Genomic DNA, 20,971 nt, shown 5'->3' with positions numbered 1-20,971 from the left:
GATTTGAATTCCTGACTCCAGGCCCAGGGCTCTGTGCACTTCAATAAGCACCACCTGGCTTGCCAAGGCACAGTTGGCCTCTGTATAATTTATTCCACCGTCTCCAAAATCTGGCTAAGGGAACCAGAAAGAATTGGAAAGCACAAGAGACAAGACCTCTATCAACCTTTGTCTGGGAGGTGACAAATCTCAGAGTTAATGTCCCGAGGGAATTAAAGAGGAGATGTTTTTGCAAATCCTAGTTTAGGAGTCATCGGTCAGGCTGAAAGAACTGTGACACACAGAAATAGCCATCTAAACCAGAGGCTGCTGTTGAAGGAGATGGCAGTTGTCCATCAAAGAGCAAGCCTGGGAAATCTATCCATCCAGTAAAGATGCTAAGTCCCGTGAAGACTAGCGAGAAAGTAATTGGCCTGGTCCAGTCCAACAGCAGCTCAGTGGCCAAGTGACCTGCTTGGCTCAGTCTATTATATGCCACCCTCACTGGCCCCACAACCTAGCATCCCAGCAACCTTTCCAGCTGAGATACCAAGGAGTAAGGCCAACTGAGTCATCTGGTCAATGAAAATGTCAGGTCACTGAAGGTGCTAGTCCTGCCTAACAGGAGAATGACACTGATGTCTCACCCTGCCATGAATTTGTTAGAATTCTTCAGAGAAAGAAAGGACATTAGGTTCTGGAGTTCTAGAGTTGTCAGTTCCTTTAGTCATGTTGTGCTCCCTACATGTTTCTCACTATCATTATACTTTGAATTTCTGTCCACTCTTTCATCTTGGATTCTGTTGCATCTTTGTGGAACAGGTTTCTGAAAGATATTGTTTCTAACTATTCTTGCTATGCCATTTGAGTAAATACTTTTTGAAAAAGATCATTGAGTCTACTTGCTGATTATTTTACAGGAAAATACACCATACTTGAGGTAGCAGTCATCCCTCTGGGGTAGCAACTGGTCAGGATGAGTGGAAGTTTTGGGCCCAGAGCAGGTTGGTTTTCTCTCTCTCTGTCTCTGTCTCTCTCTCTACATACATACATACATACATAATATAAACATAATATATAAATATATTACATATAATATGTATGTATACACATATATAATATAAACATAATATGTAAATATCTTACATATAACATGTATATATATATTTTTTTTTTAGGTTTTTTTTGCAAGGCAATGGGGTTAAGTGGCTTACCCAAAGCCACACGGCTAGGTAATTATTTTCTAAGGTCAGATTTGAACTCAGGTACTCCTGACTCCAGGGCTGGTACTCTATCCACTGTGCCACCTAGCTACCCCTATATATATTACTCTTGAGAGGCAGTGCTGTACAGTGAATTATTGAGTTGATCTGAGTCAGTTTAGGTTTATGGCTTATATATAATATATAAATGTAATATACATTAAATATATAATTAAAAATAATATATGAGTATATTACATATCACACACATATGTATATATTGTTCTTGAGAGGCAGTGCTATACAGTCTGGGAGTTCTAGGAGGTACAGTGTATTGAGAAGATCTGAGGCAATCTGGGTTATGTCTTACCTCTGATATATACTACAGTTGTATGACACCAGGCAAATCATTTCACTTCTCCATGCCCTAGATATCTAAGTTAGAACAATTGGTTGCTGAGCAGGTCACTTCCCTTATATTTCCAAATCATACTGCCTGCACTCTGGCCCTATTCCTCCCACCAAAACTCAGACTCTGCCCCTGTAACCTGAGACTCTGACAGGGGAACACTCACTGGCTCAATATATCCTTTTCTTTTGAATTTTGACTCACTTTTAGTTATTGTCTTTTTCTATTAGAACATAAGCTCCTGAGGGCAAGTATAAACTGGCTCACTTGTATTTCTAGCACTAAGAATTTAATAAATGGCTTTTCATTCATATATTCTTTGGTAGAGGAAGTTAATTTGTGGAGAACTTCCCCTACCAATGAGATCACTAGTTTTTTCCTATATACATTTATGAATTTAATTATAGATATATGAACACATTTGTTCCCTCTAATACTCCTTGATGGAAAGGACTGTGTTGGTTGTCTTTGTTTCTTGGGAGCAAAGATCATACTTGTTGAATTGACTGACTAGAAATTCACTTCATTTAGGATAATAATTTTTCTATGAGTTAGTTCAATACATTCAAGCATGACATCAGGGGAAGGGATAGGGTAAGGAGGAACCCAGATCTTGAAAGTTTCTGGGTAGACCTCTGTGCAGCAGACATCAGTCCGTAATTGAGGCAATAGTACCCTAGGAGACAAAGCTCTACACACTTTTGCACTTTTGAAATGTGGTAAAAGCATAAATTAAATGACTGAGCTTGTGATCCCAGTTATCAAACTTTTTCCAGAGTAGCTGTAGTCAGAGTAAGAGGGGCTTTGAGGGAAAGGCTATCATTCAACAAAGGGAAAACTTTCCATTTGGCCAATCAATTTTAACAGTGTGAAGTTAAAGGTCAGTGTTAGATAATCTGGACTTCCTAAAATGATCTCTAAAGTTCTTTTCATTTCACACAAATACAATGAGATCTAAATAACCGGGCAAATGTCAGCTACTCATGGGTCTGCAGAGCCAATGTAATAAAAATGACAATTTTACCTAAATTAAATTAAATTACTTATTCAGTGCCATACCAATCAAACTTCCAAAAATTACTTTATTGAGCTAGAAAAAATAGTAACTAAATTCATATGAAGGAACAAAAGGCCAAGAATATCAAGGGAATTAATGGGAAAAAATGCAGAGGAGGGTGGTCTAGGCACACGAGATCTAAAATTACATTGTAAAGCATTAGTCATCAAAACTTTTTGGCACTGGCTAAGAAATAGAGTAGTTGATCAGATTAGGTACAAAAGAAACAGTTGAAAATGACTATAGTAATTTGCTGTTTGGCAAATCCAAAGATCTAGCGTCTGGGATAAGAAGTCACTCTTTGATAAAAACTGCTGGGAAACCTGGAAGACAGTAAGGTAGAAAGTAGACGCATATCAACATCTCACACCCTATACTAAGATAAGGTCGAATCGGGTGCAGGATTTAAACATATAAGGTGTTATCACAGGCTAATTACAGCAACAAAGGTTAGTTTATCTGTCAAATCTATGGAAAGGGGAGCTGTTTATGACAAAAGAAGAGATAAAGTTCTTTTCAAGTCTAGATCTCTGATCCTGTGATGTTGCCATTTCTCTTCTTGGGGCCTCAGTTTACTCCACTGTAAAGTGAAGGAGTTGGGATAGATGACATCTAAGGTGCCTCTTAGTCTTTTCTCTATAGATACGGAAGAACAATAGCATAGAGGCAAAAGGTGAGGAGATGTGTTCTGACCCATGAACTTATGAATTTGGCTACCTAGTGGAGCCACTCTGAGTCCCTTCATCCCAAAAGTCACACCAAGTCACTACCTACATCAGATTGATCAGAGAATTCCCTTAATTTCCCTGAAAGTAATGTTTGTCCTTCATTCTCGAAGAAGACCATGCCATCAGGGAGATGATACCATGACAAGCACATGAATTGGATTTGAGTTGTGTGTGTGGGGGGGGCATGCTAAGTCACCAGCATCACTTTCTCCTCCAGAGCTATCTTTGTCCAGTGCCCAGATATGAATCAAGATGACTGGAGATGGGCCTGGATTCCAGGCAATCAGGTTTAAGTGATTTGCTCAAGGTCACACAGCTAGTTAAGTGTCTGAGGCTGAATTCCAACTCTTTGTCCTCCTGACTCTGAATTCCGCACTGTATCCACTGCTCTAGCTTAATTGAATTTTATCTCAAATTGGAAAACTTTGTTGTAAAGTAGTTCAACCATTTCGTCAGACTTCAGACAATGTATGCTTATAGTATCTAATTCACTAGGTTACCAGTCCTTGTTACTTTAGTCTGAATGAGTCATTAGGGCTAAGTGGAGGCGGAGGGGGTGGTGATTTGTGGAGGGAGTATCCACACTTAGATCACAGATCACTGGCCCCTTGAAACATTATGACTGACTTGTAGATGTTTTCCTGAGAGCCATAGGGAGAACTGAGAGACCACTGAGCATGTAAGGATAAAGGAAGAACAAATTAAAGGATTAGTTCTAAAATTTTTTAAATTTTTGAAATAAAAATGAATGTCTTTATAACACAATGTAGTAATTTTCCTTCCCCGAACCTCTTCCATTTCAGTAAGCATTTATTAAGTGGTTGTACGGCTTAGGGCTAACTCTGCTTTCTTGTAGGGAGGGAGGATGAAAATATGTAAATATAAAATATGTATCAAGAAAATATGAAGTAATGGGGTTGAGGGACAAGGGTTCTACATATCAGTGACTTAGCCATTAGGATAGATGTTCCAAGAGGCCTCTTCTCATCTTCCCCAATTGCTAGTACTCTCATTTTGTATATATTTGTGTATATATATATATGTATATATATATACATATATATATTATTTATGACCATGTAGATGCTATTCCCCCCCCCAAAAAAAGCTCCTTGATTGTTTGTCTATGGTGTTCCATTTCTTTCTCCAGTGGATGAAGGCAAATAGAGGTGGAGTAAACAGAAGTTAAGTGACTTATCCAGGATCACTCAGCTAGTAAGTATTTTGAGGTCACACTGGAAGTCCGATGTTGTGACTCTTGTCCGCCAATTAGCTGCCTCCATGGAGCCCACGCCACGCTAGGCATCTAATGAGTACCTGTGGACTGACTGAATTAGCCTGGAGTACTTCGGGCTAGCCTTCCGCACAGGAGGTTTCCTACACTAAGGTGCTCCCACAGAGGATACCAAAAGGGGAATCGTACCAGAAACGAGTTAGACCTGCGGAGGAAGGAGAGGCCTTGCAGGTGGGGTTCTGTCCGACCAGTTAGCTTTTGCAAAAACACCAGCAGACTAGGTCGAAAGGGCCACGACCCGGTGAGGAGGGCTCCAAGTGAAGACCAGAAAGACCTGCGTAACCATCCCGGCTGGGCCACTTTCCTGCCTAGCCTCGGCCCAGTCTCTTTCCCTCGCTGGGCCTCAGTTTCTTCCGTTGGACGATGAGGTGCTCGGGCTGAGATGCTCTCCCAAGTTCTTTGTCGTTCTAGAGCGCTGCTCTTGCGAGCCTCAGTTTCCCCAGCTGCACATGAGGGAGTTGGGCTGGATGCCAGCCACGGTGCCTCCCGGTTGTGGGCCGGAGCGGGGCCGGCTGCGGGGTGGGGCGGGCCAGAGTCTCCTCCCTAGGGGTCCGGGGGTGGGCCGCGGGCCCCGCCCCGCCCCGCCCTCTCGGCCTGCTCCCGGAGCGAGGAGCTCCGCCCAAGGCGAGGGAGCCACTGAGTCCTCCGCTTTCCCGGCAGCCAGCGCAGCCCCCGCCCCCCGCCCGGGTGACAAAGGACCGGGAGCCCTGGCAGCCGTCGCCGAGCCGCTGCCGCCGCTCCAGGAGGGGGAGGGCCCGAGCCCGAGCAGCCGCTGCCGCCGCTCCCGGAGGGGGAGGGCCCGAGCCCGAGCAGCCGCTGCCGCCGCTCCCGGAGGGGGAGGGCCCGAGCCCGAGCAGCCGCTGCCGCCGCTCCCGGAGGGGGAGGGCCCGAGCCCGAGCAGCCGCTGCCATCCTAGGTGAGAGTCGCCGCCTTCCCGGCGCCCGCTTCCTCCGGCCCTGCCCCGCCCCTCCCCCACGGAGGGACCCTGGGGCCGGGGCCCGGGCCGCCTCGACGGCCTGCGGGCGGGCCGGGCTCGCGCGGCATCCCGGGGAGGGCGGGAGGAGGCCAAGGGGGTGCTGGGCCCGGGGTCCCCCCACTGCGCCTGGCCTGGGCGCCAGCCGCCGAGCTGAGGGGGGCCAGGCTGTGTGTGCGGGGGGCGGGGCGGCTTACGAGCCCCCCCCCCCCCCCGGCAGCCGAGCGCCGGGCCCAGCTGTAAACAAGCTCACGTGACCTGCCCATGTGGAAGGTGGCGGAGCGGGCCCGGGGCCTGGAGGGCGCCTGCCCTTGGGCGCCGCGGCCAGGGCCCCGCCCACCGGCCCGGTCCCTGTAGAGGGGGCTCCCGAGGAATGGCCGGGCGAGGGACCGGCCCAAAGGCACTCACGTAGTAAACGGCCCAGCCCCAGGGCCCTGCTTGTCTGGGCAGCGAAGCCTGAAAAGCTAAGGACGCTCAGTCTCTCCCGAGGTGCTCAGTCTCTCCCGAGGTGCTCAGTCTCTCCCGAGGTGCTCAGTCTCTCCCGAGGTGCTCAGTCTCTCCCGAGGTGCGCGCGTGTTTATGGGGGGGGGGGGATGGGTGCGAAGGGCAAGGGAGCCGTGAGCCCTTGACTCGAGGCGGGGGAGGCGTAGGCCAGCTTGGACCCTGGGCTGCGCCCTGCTGCTCCTCCGCAGGCATCCTGCTGCCGGAACTCCTGCTTCCCCACTGGTCGCCACTCATTTCTCTAGCACTTTGAAGGCTTCCGAAGTTCACGTCCCACAGCGCCTGGGAGGGAGGCACACGGCTGTCAGAGCCGCACCACCACGGTACGGACTGCTATACAAGTCTCTTGTTTCCACCGCTCGGGGCCGAAGACCTCAGTTCGAATTTCCCTCTGGCTGTTATTTGTGAATCACTTCACTTCCTTGCACCACAGCTTCCTTTGTAAAATACAGAGTTGGGCCCAGGTAGCAGCGCCGGCCCTGGAGTCAGGAGGACCTGGGTTCAAATCCGGCCTCAGACACTTATAGTGACCTAGCTGTGTGGCCTTGGGCAAGCCACTTAACCCCGTTTGCCTTGCAAAAACCTAAAAAATAAAATAAAATAAAATGCAGAGTTGGACTAGACAACTTCTAGATCTATAACCAGGGCCTACTACATCTGGGGATACAAAGACAAAAAAAAAAGAACCATTGCTTGTCCTCAGGGAGCTTTCATTGAAATGGAGGGAAGGATAACACACAACAATATTTACATAGATAAGAAAACCTAGTTATTTCTAGGGTGGGATGGGCAGAGCGTCAACAGCTGGAGGACTTAAGAAAAGCATTTGGGCTGAGTTGTGAAGGAAGCTGCTGCTATTTCCAAACTACTACGCTCTTTCTCTGTTAAAGGAGTTAACCTTTCTCATGTATACATATACATATATATATATATATATTATATAGATAGATAAGGGAGATGTTCAGTCATTTTCAGCATCTCTGACTCTTTGTGACCCCATTGGGGGTTTTCTTAGCAAAGTCACTGGACTAGTTTGCCATTTCCTTCTCCAGCTCATTTTACAGATGAGAAACTGACTTGTCCAGGGTCACACAGATAGTAAGTGTCTGAGTCCACATTTGAACTCAGAAAGGTGAGTGCCATCCCCACCCACATTTTGTAAATTCAAGTGCATCTTTCTGGATTACTTAGGATGCAGACGTGAGCCAGTGGTGATTTTGTTTTGTTTTATAGAAATGGAAGATGATTCTCCTCAGTAACTAGTATGAATATCCAGTCAAGAATAGAGCTGTTAGGGATGGTGCCTAGGTGGTGCAGTGGATAAAGCACTGGCCCTGGAGTCAGGAGTACCTGGGTTCAAATCCTGATTTAGGGGCAATTGCTAGAAAACAGCCCCAAAGTCTTATATATTCATCCTGTTTCTGAAAATATTTATACCATTTTTCTTTTCAGAACATTCATATGATAGTACTGAAGATAGCCTCATTTATTCCACATTTCTAAAAACTTGAAAACATGACCTTGTCAACATAGTACAGGGTCTGTTTCAATGTAACTTGGTCCTGACTTAAGTAGGAAAGTGGTTATTTGCACTTGACAGATACACTTGCAATCTATGAGTGTTGTTTTAGTAGTGTTTGAGTTCCACAGGGCTTGTAAAACATGGTCCAGGATGGAGATATTTACAGTTGGAAGTAATCTCAGAAAGTCACTAGCCCAAACCTCTCACATTTTACAGCTGAGAAAATGAGTCTGAAGGGAAGGGAAGTGACTTGCCCAAAGGCATATAGATAATGAGCCTATCAGATCTGATAGGATCTTACATAGGCTTCAAACCTAAATTGTCTGATTTGAGCCTTATAGTGCCTTCTCTGTAGCACAGTAGATAGAGCATTGGCCTTGGAGTCAGGAGGAAGGGAGTTCAAATCCAACTTCAGACATTTGAGGCCTGGTGACAAGACTGTCTGTCAGTGAGGACAAGCCCTGATAAGTTCCATAAAGGCTTCTCAACAGGTTGGCCACACAGTGATAAATGTTTAGTCAAACTGGCTCCTAAAGACTGCCTGTAAATTCATGGAAGGCTTTGCAGTCTGTGTCTGTGTGGTAGAGCCCAAGCTGATAAGGCACAGATCCTTGAAGTTTGGATTGTAAATTCCCTGAGGGCTGGGACCATCTCATATTGGTCTTTTCATCCCTAGCACCTCAGACTGTGCCGGGTATACAGTAGGTGTTTAACAAATGCTTGGTGTTTACTTGATTGGTGATATTTTCTACTCCTTCCTATAGGTGCTCTATATTTTGAAATTTTCATACTATGGCAGATATTAAAGCTAAATAGGAATGTTAACAACCAAAGCTGGGAATTTAAAAAAATAAACCATTTTTTTTAACAGTACAGTTTATTGGGCAGCTAGTGCCAGCACAGTGGATAGATTAACTAGTCGTGGAGTCAGGAGGACCTGAATTTAAATCCATCCTCAGATACTTTTTGTGGGACCTTGGGCAAGTCATTTAATCCCAATTGCCTCCAAAAGAAAAAAACAAAAAAAAAAGTACAGTGTTATAGGAGAATTATTCTTTTCTATTATTTTAAAATATATATTACTCATCTTTTACATTTGGGATGTGATTCAGTTTCCCTATGTGTCATTAGGCAGTCCTAAATTTGAACTGAGTAACTGATAGGTGACCAATACTCTATAATGATATTAAAAAATGTATTACCTAGTATAGAATTATGGGCAATTTTCAGGCTTAATGTGTGCATTATTTGTTACTTGGGGAAGTGATAATGGCATCCAAAGCAATTCAACACATTTATAAACACACTAACAATCCTATTCTTTGTAACAGAAATGTAAGAGACCTCTGAGGCTATCTAGTCCAGTCCTCTCATTTTATAGAAGAAATTGATCTCCAGAGAGAGAGATAGTGACATACCCAAGGTCACATAGTTAGAAAGTAGAGTTGGAATTTGAACCCAGGACCTATGACTCCAAAGCCAACTCTCTTATTCATGGCACTAGGCTGCCTTCCCCTTATGATTCCCTTTATTTCCTACAACAATAAAAATTCAAAACTATAAGGACTTGCATTTTGGAGAGAAGACAAGGAGATTTTTCATAATAATATGGTAGAAGTGGAGCAGCTTATTGCTCTTAACTGTTCAATAATGGAACTAGTAGGGGGTGGCTAGGTGGTGTAGTGGATAAAGCACGGGCCTCGGAGTCAGGAGTACCTGGGTTCAAATCCGGTCTCAGACACTTAGTAATTACCTAGCTGTGTGGCCTTGGGCAAGCCACTTAACCCCGTATGCCTTGCAAAAACTAAATAATAATAATAATAATAATAATAATAATAATAATAATAATAATAATAATGGAACTAGTAGGAAAAAACAAATATTGTTGGAAGAGATATTTTCTGCCCCTAGATAAGGGCAGTGTGGACTTGAAAGTGATTAAACCATTCATGGTAATCAGGATGAACAGTTGTGGATGGAAGCAGATGGTAGTTTGTATATTCTAGCTATGGAAATGCCTGAGTAATTAATAGCGATTCTCAAAGTTTTTAGACTGGACCACTTCAATTAAAAAAAACAAGAAAACAAACACCAAAGACTCTTCCCTTAAAAAAAAAATGTGATGCCACTTCTTCCTGGATAAAATAGCGTGTGTGTTGCATGTGTGGGTGTATATGTGTAGGTGTGTTTAGGTATGTGTAGACTGGCTCTCCTCATCTTGCCCAGCCTGGAAGTGTACTGGTCACCAGTATCCCACTACCGATCGGATGGGTGCTTTAACCTGATTTGTTGTTCTATTCTGGGCTAGATTACCCTTCCTTAGACAAGCTGGAGAACTCTTCTTCTTGAAGTCTATCTTATTGGTGAAGGGCAGGTAGGGGGTACAGTGGATAGTGCACTGGCCTTGGAGTCAGGAGTATAGGAGTTTGAATCAAGCCTTAGACACCTGACACCCACTACCTGTGTGACCTTAGGCAAGTCAGTTAACCCTGATTGCTTTGTATCCAGGGCCAACTCCAGTTGTCCTGATCCATATCTGGCCACAGGACCAAAATGACTCTGGAGGTGAAAGTGAGGCTGGTGACTTAGCCTAGCCCATCCTCACTCCATTTCATGTGCTTGTCATGGTATTACCTCTGGATGTTATGGTCTTCTTCGAGAATGAAGGACATCATGTTGGTGTCCAACTCTTGACAAGCTTTAGTGTAACTGCAATTCAAAACTTGGAGCTCAAGGAATCCAATCTAAGCCTCTCCTGCTAGCAGGAATTACGGGCATGGACCATCATGGTTGGCATGTTTATTAATCAGCTGGGGTTCGAAATCACCAATGAAAGAACACAGTCTTTTTCCCATAAATATTTATTCACATAGACTCTCCTTTATATTTCAATTCTAAATGAATGAAATTGCTTTCTAGAATACAAACACCAGAAGTTCAGGTCTACTGATCATCTCTATATAAGAAGAAAAAGGAAGTGGTCCTATACCATTGTTTGTCAGAAGGAGGGAAAGAGCAATTTACAAAATTATTACCAGGTGGTTTACTCATTTAAGATTTCTTTTCCATTTTCAGTCAGGGAAAGAAGGCTAAGACAGTAGCCATACCAGATCTAAAATTATATTATAAAGCATCAGTCATCAAAACTGTTTGATACTGGCTGAGAAATAGAGTGGTGGACCAGTGGAATAGACCTGGTTCAAAAGAAACTAGTAAATGGCTAAAGTAATCTGTTGATTGATAAATCAAAAGATTCCAGTTTCTGGGATAAGAACTCGATCTTTGATAAAAACTGTTGAGAAAACTGTAAGATAGTATGACAGAAACTAGGCATAGACTAACATCTCTCGCACCCTGTACCAAGATAAGGTCAAAATGGGTACAGGATTTAGACATAAAAGGTGCTATCACAAGGGAATAATTTACCTGTCGGATCTATGGAAAAGGGAGCAGCTTATGACCAAAGAAAAAATAGAGAACATTATAAAAGACAAAATGGATAATTTTGATTTCATTACATTGAACATTTTTTGAACAAACAAAATCAATATAATCAAGATTAAAAGGAATACATTGAATTGGGAAACACTTTTTACAACTAGTATTTTCTACAAAGGACTCATTTCTAAAATATATAACTGAGTCAAATTTATAAGAAAATAAATCATTCCCCAGTTGATAAATGGTCAAAGGATATGGAAAGGCAATTCTCAAATGAAGAAATTAAAGCTATCTATGAAAAGTTGTTCTAAATCATTAAGATTTTTTTGAAGTTTTTTAAGAGTTTATTTATTTTGAATTTTACAATATTTCCCCTAATCTTGCTTCCCTTCCCTACCCCCCAAAGAAGGCAGTATGTTAGTCTTTACATTGGTTTACATTGTAAATATTATGATTAAGAAAATGCAAATTAAAACAACTCTGAGGTACTACCTCACACCTATCAGATTGACCAATATGACTAAAAAGGAAAATGATCAGTGTTGGAGTGGATGTGGGAAAACTGGGACACTAATGCATTGTTGGTGGAATTGTAAAATGATCCAGCCTTTCTTGAAAACAATTTGAAATTATGCTCAAAGGGCAATAGAACTGTGCATGCCCTTTAATCCAGCAATATCACCATTAGATCTGTATCCCAAAGAAATTACAAAAAAAGGGTTAAAAAACCCCCACATGTACTAAAATATTTATAACAGTTTTTTTTTGTAGTGATAAAGAATTAGAAATTGAGGGGATGCCCATCAATTGAGGAATGGCTGAACAAATTGTGGTATATGAATGTGATGGAACACTATTGTTCTATAAAAAATCATGAGGTGAGGCAGCTAGGTGGTGCAGTGGATAGAACACTGGCCCTGGAGTCAGGAGGACCTGAGTTCAAATGCGGTCTCAGACACTTAATAATTACCTAGCTGTGTGGCCATGGGCAAGCCACTTAACCCCATTGCCTTGCAAAAAAAAAAAAAATCACAAGGGACAGGACTTCAGAAAAGTCTAGAAAGACTTAATTGAACTGATGCTGATTGAAATGAGAATCAGAAGAACACTAACAACAATATTGGGTGATTTTCAATTAGGATGGACTTGTTCATTTCAGCAGTACAATAATGAAAGACAATTCTAAAAGACTTGTGATGAAAAATATCATCCATATCCAGAGAGGGAACTATGGAGTTTAAATGCAGATCAAAACTTACTGTCTTCAATTTTTAAAAGTTGTTTTATGTATTATGTCATTATTTTTTCAATAATGTTTTCCTTCCATTTGAATTTGATTCTTCTTTCACAAAATAATATGGATCTATGTTTAGCATAACTACAATGTAGAGCCTATATTAGATTGCTTTCTGTCAGGGGGAGGGGGAGGGGGAGGGAGGGAAAAAAATGTAAAATTCAAAACCTTGTAAAAAATGATTGGTGAAAACTATTGTTGCATGTTGTTGGAAGAACAAATAAGTAAAAATATAAATAAGGGGGGGACAGCTAGGTGGCACAGTGGATTGAGCACGGGACCCTGGAGTCAGGAGAACCTGAGTTCAAATATGGCCCCAGATACTTAATAATTACTTACCTGTGTGACCTTGGGCAAATCACTGAATTTTTCCTTGCCCCCCCCCCCCAAAAAAAAAGGAAGGCCAAGACAGCTGTTTCAGTGCCCTCAGCTTCTATCTCCTAAGATGGCTGAGTGTATTTGGGAGCTTCAGTAGAGGTTTGAGTCATTCTTGGTACTCACAGACTTTAAGGAAACAGAAGGAGCCAAAAGCGGGAGACAAGACTACCCTTTGTGGGGTGACTAGGTGGTGCAGTGGATAAAGCACCAGCCCTGGAGTCAGGAGTACCTGGGTTCAAATCCTGTCTCAGACACTTAATAATTACCTAGCTGTGTGGCCTTGGGCAAGCCACTTAACCCCATTTGCCTTGCAACCCCCCCCCAAAAAAAAGACTATCCTTTGCCACTCTCTTACCTGCTCTTACCCTAATCAATAGCAAATGGCACCATGCTTTTTTAATGTAAGCTAATGGTTCTAACAAACATTAGTAAAACATTTCATAATGTATAAGCTAGTGGTGATAATTCTCAATCACCAGCCATTTATTGAATGCCTACTATGTGTCTTTAGCTTTATCAGGTGCTGTTGTGGCTACAAAGGAAATGGGACAAGTTTCCTGCCCTGGAGGACCTTACAAATGAATTCACCAAATGTTTATTACATTCCTACCAGGTGAAGAACACTACTAGGAAGGCTAGGTGAGATACAGATTGATGTAACAACACATGGTCCCTGTTCTAATGGAGTATACAGAGGAGAAAAAGGGCCAGTCATCAAGTATTTATTATTTGTTACCTACTATGTGCTAAATCTGGGAGATGGTTGCTTTTAAGTAACACATTTAATGGGGGCTACAACATGCAAACAACAAAATACAGACAAGATCTATACAGAATAAATTGAAAATAATCTCAGGAAGGGCACTAACATTAAAGACATAGACCCAAATGACTAAGAGAAAATTAAATTGGAAAGACAAAATCAATATACATGGAATAGTGAGAGGGCAGTTAAGTGCTCATCTGGAGGCTCCAGCCAATAAAGTATTTAGGAAAGAGAGATTAATGTAGGTTTCTTCATGGAGGTAGGGCTTAAACTAGGTCTTAAGTAGAAGGTAGAATTTTGGGTAGGCAGGGCAGGCAAACTTATGCTTATTTATTTTGGACATAATCTCTATTATAGCTTGCTTTTCCTTTTAAATTCAAAATTAATTCAACATGTACCTTTCAAATATGCCCTGCATATCTGATTCCTTCTGGGCATTTTTTTCTTTTTTTCAACTTTGAACTTAATCATAAAAAATTCCAAACCTTTCCATGAACATAGCAGAACACAAAAGAAGATTCAAAACTTTGAAGCTTCATTTTATAGTCTTGCTTTAAGAAAATTATGTGATTAAATTTAAATATTATATATTACTTTCCTAATTGTTCTACTTGTTGGTGCTTCTTTCTGAGCTTCCTTTGTTTTCTCTGAACATTTAAAAAAATGTTTCAGATATTTCTTTTTTGGCATCACAATTGCCAACCTCCTTCCTAATTAGCATAGGAATAAAAACTCTTATAATGAAGAAGCATAGTCAAGCAAAACAGACATATCTATCTTTCTATAACTTGAATCCATCCCTTTTGTGGTGCCTAACACTTTTCATCAGTAGTCCCCTGGAGACATGATTGATTGTTATTTTGTTCGGACTTCTTGAGTCTTTCTGAGTCCTTTTCCTTTACAATGTTTTTCCCCTGTACTCAATAATATAATGATCAGGGTGGGGAAAACATATTATTAGATAATGGCACTGATTAGATTGTAACCCTGACCAATGGCTGGCATAAAGGGAAAGAACAAGCCTTTCTAACAGCATATAAGACTGCACGTTATAGTAATTCATTGCCTTTCTCACTAGGAGAAATGGTTCTCCTCTGCAGAGAAGTTTATTAATAAAAGCTATTTTAGTCATGCTAGACTAAGTATTTATAATTATGAGCCATTTATAACAATCCTTAAGGAGTATTGAAAAGGGAGGAGGAAGCAAAAAAAACAGTAATCTAAAGGACTGTCCATCATTTGAGGAATGGATAAAGAAATTATGGTGAATGAATGGCACACTGGATGGAGTGGTGGGCTTAGAAAAAGGAAGATCTGAGACCAAATCAGTCTTAGAAACTTACAAGCTGTATAACCCTGGGCATGCCATTTCTGCCTCAGTTTCCTCAACTGTAAAAGGGGATCATAATAGGGCATACCTCCCATGGTTGTTGTGAGGATTAAGTGAGATTAATATTTGCAAATATATCTACCTGGCAATAGGTATAAACACTTATTCCTTATATGAAGGAGAAATGACATTGATTAGATTGTAACTCTGACCAATGGCTGGCATAAAGGGGAAGAGCAAGCCTTTCTAACAGCATATAAGACTGCACATTGTAGCAATTGTATACATTGTTCTAATGTTTCTGCAGTTTTCACTACATCAATACCTACAGTACAGGGGGCAGCTAGGTGGAGTTAAGCTAGACCCAGCTTAACCCCATTGCCTTACCAAAAAAAAAAAGTCATTTCTTATAGTTTTGTTTTCCTAGAGTAGGTATATGCCCAGGCAGCCATCTTGCCCATCTTGCATTAAAAAAAATCTTCAGTGACCTCCCTTTCTTCTCTTTTTGGCAACTCTGTCCCTAGCCCAGTCCCCCACTGAAAAAAAAATAAAAAGGTTTTTCAAAATTCATTTACTTTACAGTGTTCTTGTTATTATTGGAAACCCTTCAGAACTCTGATCAACTCACTTAGCAACTGAAATTCCAAAGGACTCATGATGATGCTTCCCACCTCCTGACAGAGAGGTAGTGGATTTTTTTTTTGGATATGGTCAATGTGGGAATTTGTTTTGCCTGCCTATACATATTTGTTACAAAGATTTTGGATTTTTTGCTTCCTTTTTTTTTCAATGGTAATGGAGGTGAGAGGGAGATAAAAAAGATTTTTATTAATTGAAAAAATAAAGTTTAAATATTCCTGTTATTATATAAATTGTTTCTGGTTGCTCACTTTATTCTGCAACAATTAACACACGTCTTTCCAGCTTTCTCTGAAATTGTATCTTTCATAATTTCTTATGGTGAAAAGTATTCTATCACCTTTGAATAACAATTTTTCAATCATTCTCTGAATGATGTCCGCCCCCATAGTTTCCACTTTTTTACCCTAGCGAAGAGAGCTGCTATGAATATTTTTGTACATATGAATCCTTTTCACTTTTCTTTGCTCTTTTGGGAATATAGGCCAAGTAGTAGTGTAGCTGAATATATACATAGTTTAGTGACTTTGGGGGCACAGTTCCAAATTTCTTTCTAGACTGATTGGACCAATTCACAGCTCTACCTACAATGCATTGGTATTTCTGTTTTCACCCTAGCCCCTCCAAAAATCATAATTTTTCTTATTTTTGCCATCTTTGCTGATCCGGTGGGTTCTGAGTTGGGACCTCAGAATTAGTTGTAAATGTTAATTTCTCTATCAGTTATTTGGAGCATTTTTTTCATGTAGTTGTTGCTAACTGGTATTTCTTCCTTTGGTGACTATCCATTCGTACCTTTTGACCATTTTTCTATTGGAAAATAACCATTATTCTTTTTTTTTAGGTTTTTGCAAGGCAAATGGGGTTAAGTGGCTTGCTCAAGGCCACACAGCTAGGTAATTATTAAGTGTCTGAGACCAGATTTGAACCCAGTACTCCTGACTCCAAGGCCGGTGCTTTATCTACTACGCCACCTAGCCACCCCAAGTAACCATTATTCTTATAAATTTGAATCAATTCCTTATATATCTTGGATATGAGGGCTTTAGTCAGAGAAACTGCTTGCAAATATTTTTCCCTATTTCTTTTCTAATCCTAATTTGGTTTTATGTGTGCAAAAACCTTTTAATTTTATGTAATTAAGATGGTTTTTACCTTCTGTGATCCTGTGTTACTTTGAACTTTTAATGTCACTGAGGGATAGCTATTGGGCAGCCACAATGGTTCTTTCAAAGGAGGAAAAATACCTGTATGGATTATGAAAGGAAAACAAATGGAGTTTTTCTTAAAATTAATCAGGATAAGTAAAGAGTAAATGAGTAAAATATGGTGTTTTTATCTGAATTGAATTTTTGGATGAATATTATGATGGAATTTTTAGAAACTGTCACTATATAGGAAATGGGTGAGAATTTCCAGAGGTGAGGCCACTCATTTGGGCCAATCACAGGGAGACTTTGACTAATGAGTAAAGCAATAGGCCATCATTACTGTACTCAGGAAGTCTGAAGACTGTTTATGTATTAGGATAGCTTGAGAAGATTGCCCAGATGGTATTTTTTTCAAACTTAGGTAACTATAATCTCCAGTAAAGTCCTACTCTAGTGCTCTTTTATCACATAGAAGAAATTCTGGTCTCTCAGAGCCTGTGTTTTCCAGCAGAGCTTCCAAAGCTGAAAAGACTTTCAAGATATTTATTGCCAGAGGACCAGACTAAGTGTGGTGAGGCCCATCACTAAAAGATTGACCATTGAGTGATAGATTAATTTTTCTGGCCATAGCAACTCAGAAAGACTATTTCCTACTACACAGAAGAGGTGCAACCTGTATCCATGGGAGAGAATGCCTAGAGGGATGAAAACAAGACACTGCTTTTATTTGTTTTGATCTTGGTATACTTCCACTTTCCCTTTCACAGCCTTACCTGGTCTCCATCTCCCTTCTCTCCCAGAACCTTCCCTTTCAGATTATTTCCATATGCTATGTCTATATCATATATGTACCTTAATATTTATATATCATTGCCTCCTTAGGATATATGCTTCATGAGAGCCAGAACTGTGGAGTTTTGTTTGTCCTTTAGACTTTTATTCCCACCACAGAGTATAGGGTCTGACATAGTAGGCTTAATAAATGCTTGTTGATTGACTAACCCTCTCTTCATTCACTTAGGTACCTCTAACCACCCAGGTAGCTAGTGCCCTTACGTTGCCCTCTAGTTTAGTTCCACTGTGATATCTCATCCAAATCAACTCTCCCTGGCATGTGTCCAGTACTTTGAATTTTTGCCTTCTTCACCTTTGAAAACTCACCTCAGGGCATGGGTCTCAATTTCCTGTCCCATTGATGGGAGGCAGTGTGGCATAATTAGGAGGTTAGGGTTCTCCCTCCCAGTTAACCATTAATTCATTGTGTAATCCTAGATAAGTGACTAGCTCTCTGGGCATCAGGATTCTCATCTGTAAAAATGAGGGAGTTGGATTGGATGATTTCTAAAGTTCCTTCCAGCTTTGAAATTCTGAGACTCAAGTATCATTGGGAAGCAATCTTATAAACTAATTCACAGGAAAGTGTTAATATTTGGTAACTAAAGCTTGTTAGCTATCCCCAAGAGATCTTCCATATTCAATTTTTGCAATCTTGACTGGAGAAAAGGCTAGATTGAAAAGTGCCTGTCTTCAGAATCCCATCAGTTCAAGACAATTGCCATGCTACATTTCTCTTTGGTGGCAGGGTTGTTGATATTGCTATGGTGACCTGATGCCATCTCCTTCCCAGTTTTCATTGGGATCAGTTTAGGAGGCAACTTTAATTCTTAGCCAAGAGAAATGACAAATGGAAGCAAGTGCTTGAAACAGAGTATTGATAAGTTGAGCAAAATGGTTTAATGTTTTTTTAATGACTACAAGAAAGTTAACAGTATAGGTTATGAGTCATGGAAAAATCTGGTGTAGAAATGAATTGTTAAAGGCATAGCTTTGTCCAGGACTCAAAGGTGTGGAATAAGAGAGTATTGGAAGCAAAGCCCCAAGAACCTTGGACTAACACTCTTCATAAAGTTTGTCCCCTTAAGTCAATGTGTGCTTTCCCTCCTGAAGTCAGTCACTGTTGTGTAAAGAGTTTTTTTGAAGAAAGGTCCATGGTATGATGCAAAATGGAAATCAGGACCCTTGACTTCTTGGCTTAGCTCTACCACCAAGGAGCTACACACAAGTCACTTCCCTTTGAGGTCTCTGCTCTAGAAAATAAGAAGGTTGTGTATGTCCCTAAAGTCCCTCCTAGCTCTAATATTCTGGGATTCTAGTTTGATTCTTTCTATTTAAGAAAGAGCCAAGGGGCGGCTACGTGGCACAGTGGATAAAGCACCGGCCCTGGAGTCAGGAGTACCTGGGTTCAAATCCAGTCTCAGACACTTAATAATTACCTAGCTGTGTGGCCTTGGGCAAGCCACTTAACCCCATTTGCCTTGCAAAAACCTAAAAAAAAAGGAAAGAGCCAAAGATTTGTAATATCTTACTTCCTCAGTGCCTATGTGGTGATAAATGAATTTCCCATTGTCCATCACTTTTCTTAAGTTTAAGAAAAATGTGTCCTTTAAAACTCATATTTTTGGAAATCCCACATAGTTTTCAAAAGTAGCACCGTACCAAAGGAGGCACAATGGATTGGGACATTGATGGCAAACTTAGAGGTTCTGACTCTAATGAAGCTTGTTGTACAGAATAATTAAGGATCTTATTGTCCTTGAAACAAAAAGGATTTACTAGAATTTTGGGAACGCTTAATCCAACTTGGAATGTATGGGTCATAGTGTTTTGATTTTTAAAAGAAAAAAAAGAAAAGCTATACAGTATACTTAGGCTGAAAAGGTTATAACTTTTATGCAATGTACATATATAACTTGTTTGGTTTATGACCATGGAATAAAAAATAATAGTAAAAGCATTTACACATTTACATAACACTTTAAAAAAAAACAGAAAAAAAGCCCCTGAAGAAATAGCAACTTGCAGGTCAGAACTACATAATCTGATATGTTCAAAATAATGAATTTATTTTTGTAAGGCAGTGTGGTATAAATGGATGGGAGGCTGGATGAGACATTAGCAGACCTGAATTCTAATGTGAGTTCTGGCATTAACCAACATGGTGACCTTGGCCAAGTAACTTCACCTTTCTCAGTCTCAGTTTCCTCATTTGTAAAATGGAGATAAGTAGTAATGCACCTACCTCATCTATCTATGAGGATCAAAAGAGAATTCCAATGTAGTTCTAAATTATAAGTGGGAGCTGCTCTTGTATTTTCCTCTGTTTTCTCAAAGAACATGGTTGGACTAGATCTCTCCAACTCTTTTGAGCATTAAACAGTTCTGATTCTATGACTAATGGACTGTGTAGGTGAAAAAAAAGGTAGAAAGTTAGTATGTTCAATTGCTGGGAAAGTGCTTAGTAGACTTAGATGCTGCTGGTTATGTTGAAAGATTTGGATAAATGGTTCAGTGTTTTTCTAATGAGCCACAAGGAAAATATAATCTAGGGCCCCTTTGGTCAAATTTGGAAAGTCTGGATAATAGTGCCAATGATTAAGAGTGTCCATCTGTTAAAAACTTTACCATTTGCTATGACCATTTTTTTTTTGGTGAGTGAATCTGAATTCAAAGTATTAAATAGCTTACAGAACAATTTAAAGGTGCAGTCCACATAACTGAAAATTAGAGGTGCTCTGGAATTCTGTAATTTAATTTGTCATCTTTTGGGGTCCTTAAAATTATATAAAAGAAATGCGTATGTGTGGCTCTTGATTTTTATTAAAAATATTACATTTAGAGGTGCTGTTGATTTTTTTTTAAACCAAGACTAGGAAACATATAACACATTATCTAATTTTTGACAGACTTCAGCTATCTGAACATAGCTGGAAAACTAGTCTCAATCAAAAGAAGGACCTCTGAGTTTTGGGGAAAATAGTTGCCACAAAAACCACTTAACTCTACTCAGTCCAGATGTGGAGCCACCTTTGAGTCAAACTTCTTGTTTATTTTGAATTGTAACCATTCCATTTCTTTCTAGAGTACAGAGGCTTGTTTTATGTCATTTATATTATTTCTAAATATCATTTAGAAATTAAAATCCAAATATCGCACCCTTGCTCAAGGTTGTTCATTGGCTCCTAGTTGTTTCGAAGATACAACTCTTCATTTAAAATCCTTCATAGTCTTGTTCTAAGCCTACCTTTCCAGGCTTTTTGTACTTATTTCCCTTTGTGTATTATGTTTCAACCATTTCCTCTCTTCCTAAATCCTTGCAAAGGCATCACCGTGCTCCCATCAACCAGACTGGAAACTCAGGTGTGGTCCTTGACTCCTTACTCTCTTCCCCACCTCTCACTGCCCACCCCCATAGGCAATCCGTGGTCAAGTCCTGTAGTTTCCACCTTTATAACATCCCTTATATATGC

The 20,971-nt window shown here is 40.7% G+C and overlaps 1 protein-coding gene across 7 annotated transcripts in view; it reads left to right on the top strand.

Moving 5' to 3' along the window:
* The first annotated feature begins 5,486 nt into the window (after nucleotides 1-5,486).
* MOSPD1 (motile sperm domain containing 1) overlaps nucleotides 5,487-20,971 on the top strand; it is a 35,527-nt gene continuing 20,042 nt past the window's right edge. The window contains exons 1-3 of one of the 7 annotated variants that reach the window (XM_074207717.1): nucleotides 5,507-5,585; nucleotides 6,335-6,466; nucleotides 13,290-13,417. The gene's annotated coding sequence lies outside the window, so the exon portion shown is untranslated. Of the gene's footprint in view, nucleotides 5,586-6,008; nucleotides 6,208-6,277; nucleotides 6,467-12,582; nucleotides 13,418-20,971 lie in introns of those variants that run through there. The other 6 variants (XM_074207716.1, XM_074207719.1, XM_074207722.1 and 3 more) reach the window with 6 other exon arrangements.

Source organism: Macrotis lagotis, chromosome X (assembly GCF_037893015.1).
Source record: "Macrotis lagotis isolate mMagLag1 chromosome X, bilby.v1.9.chrom.fasta, whole genome shotgun sequence".
NCBI classification, from domain to species: Eukaryota; Metazoa; Chordata; class Mammalia; order Peramelemorphia; family Peramelidae; genus Macrotis; species Macrotis lagotis.
Note: the sequence above shows the minus strand (reverse complement) of the source record. Positions and strands in the feature narration are given on the sequence as shown.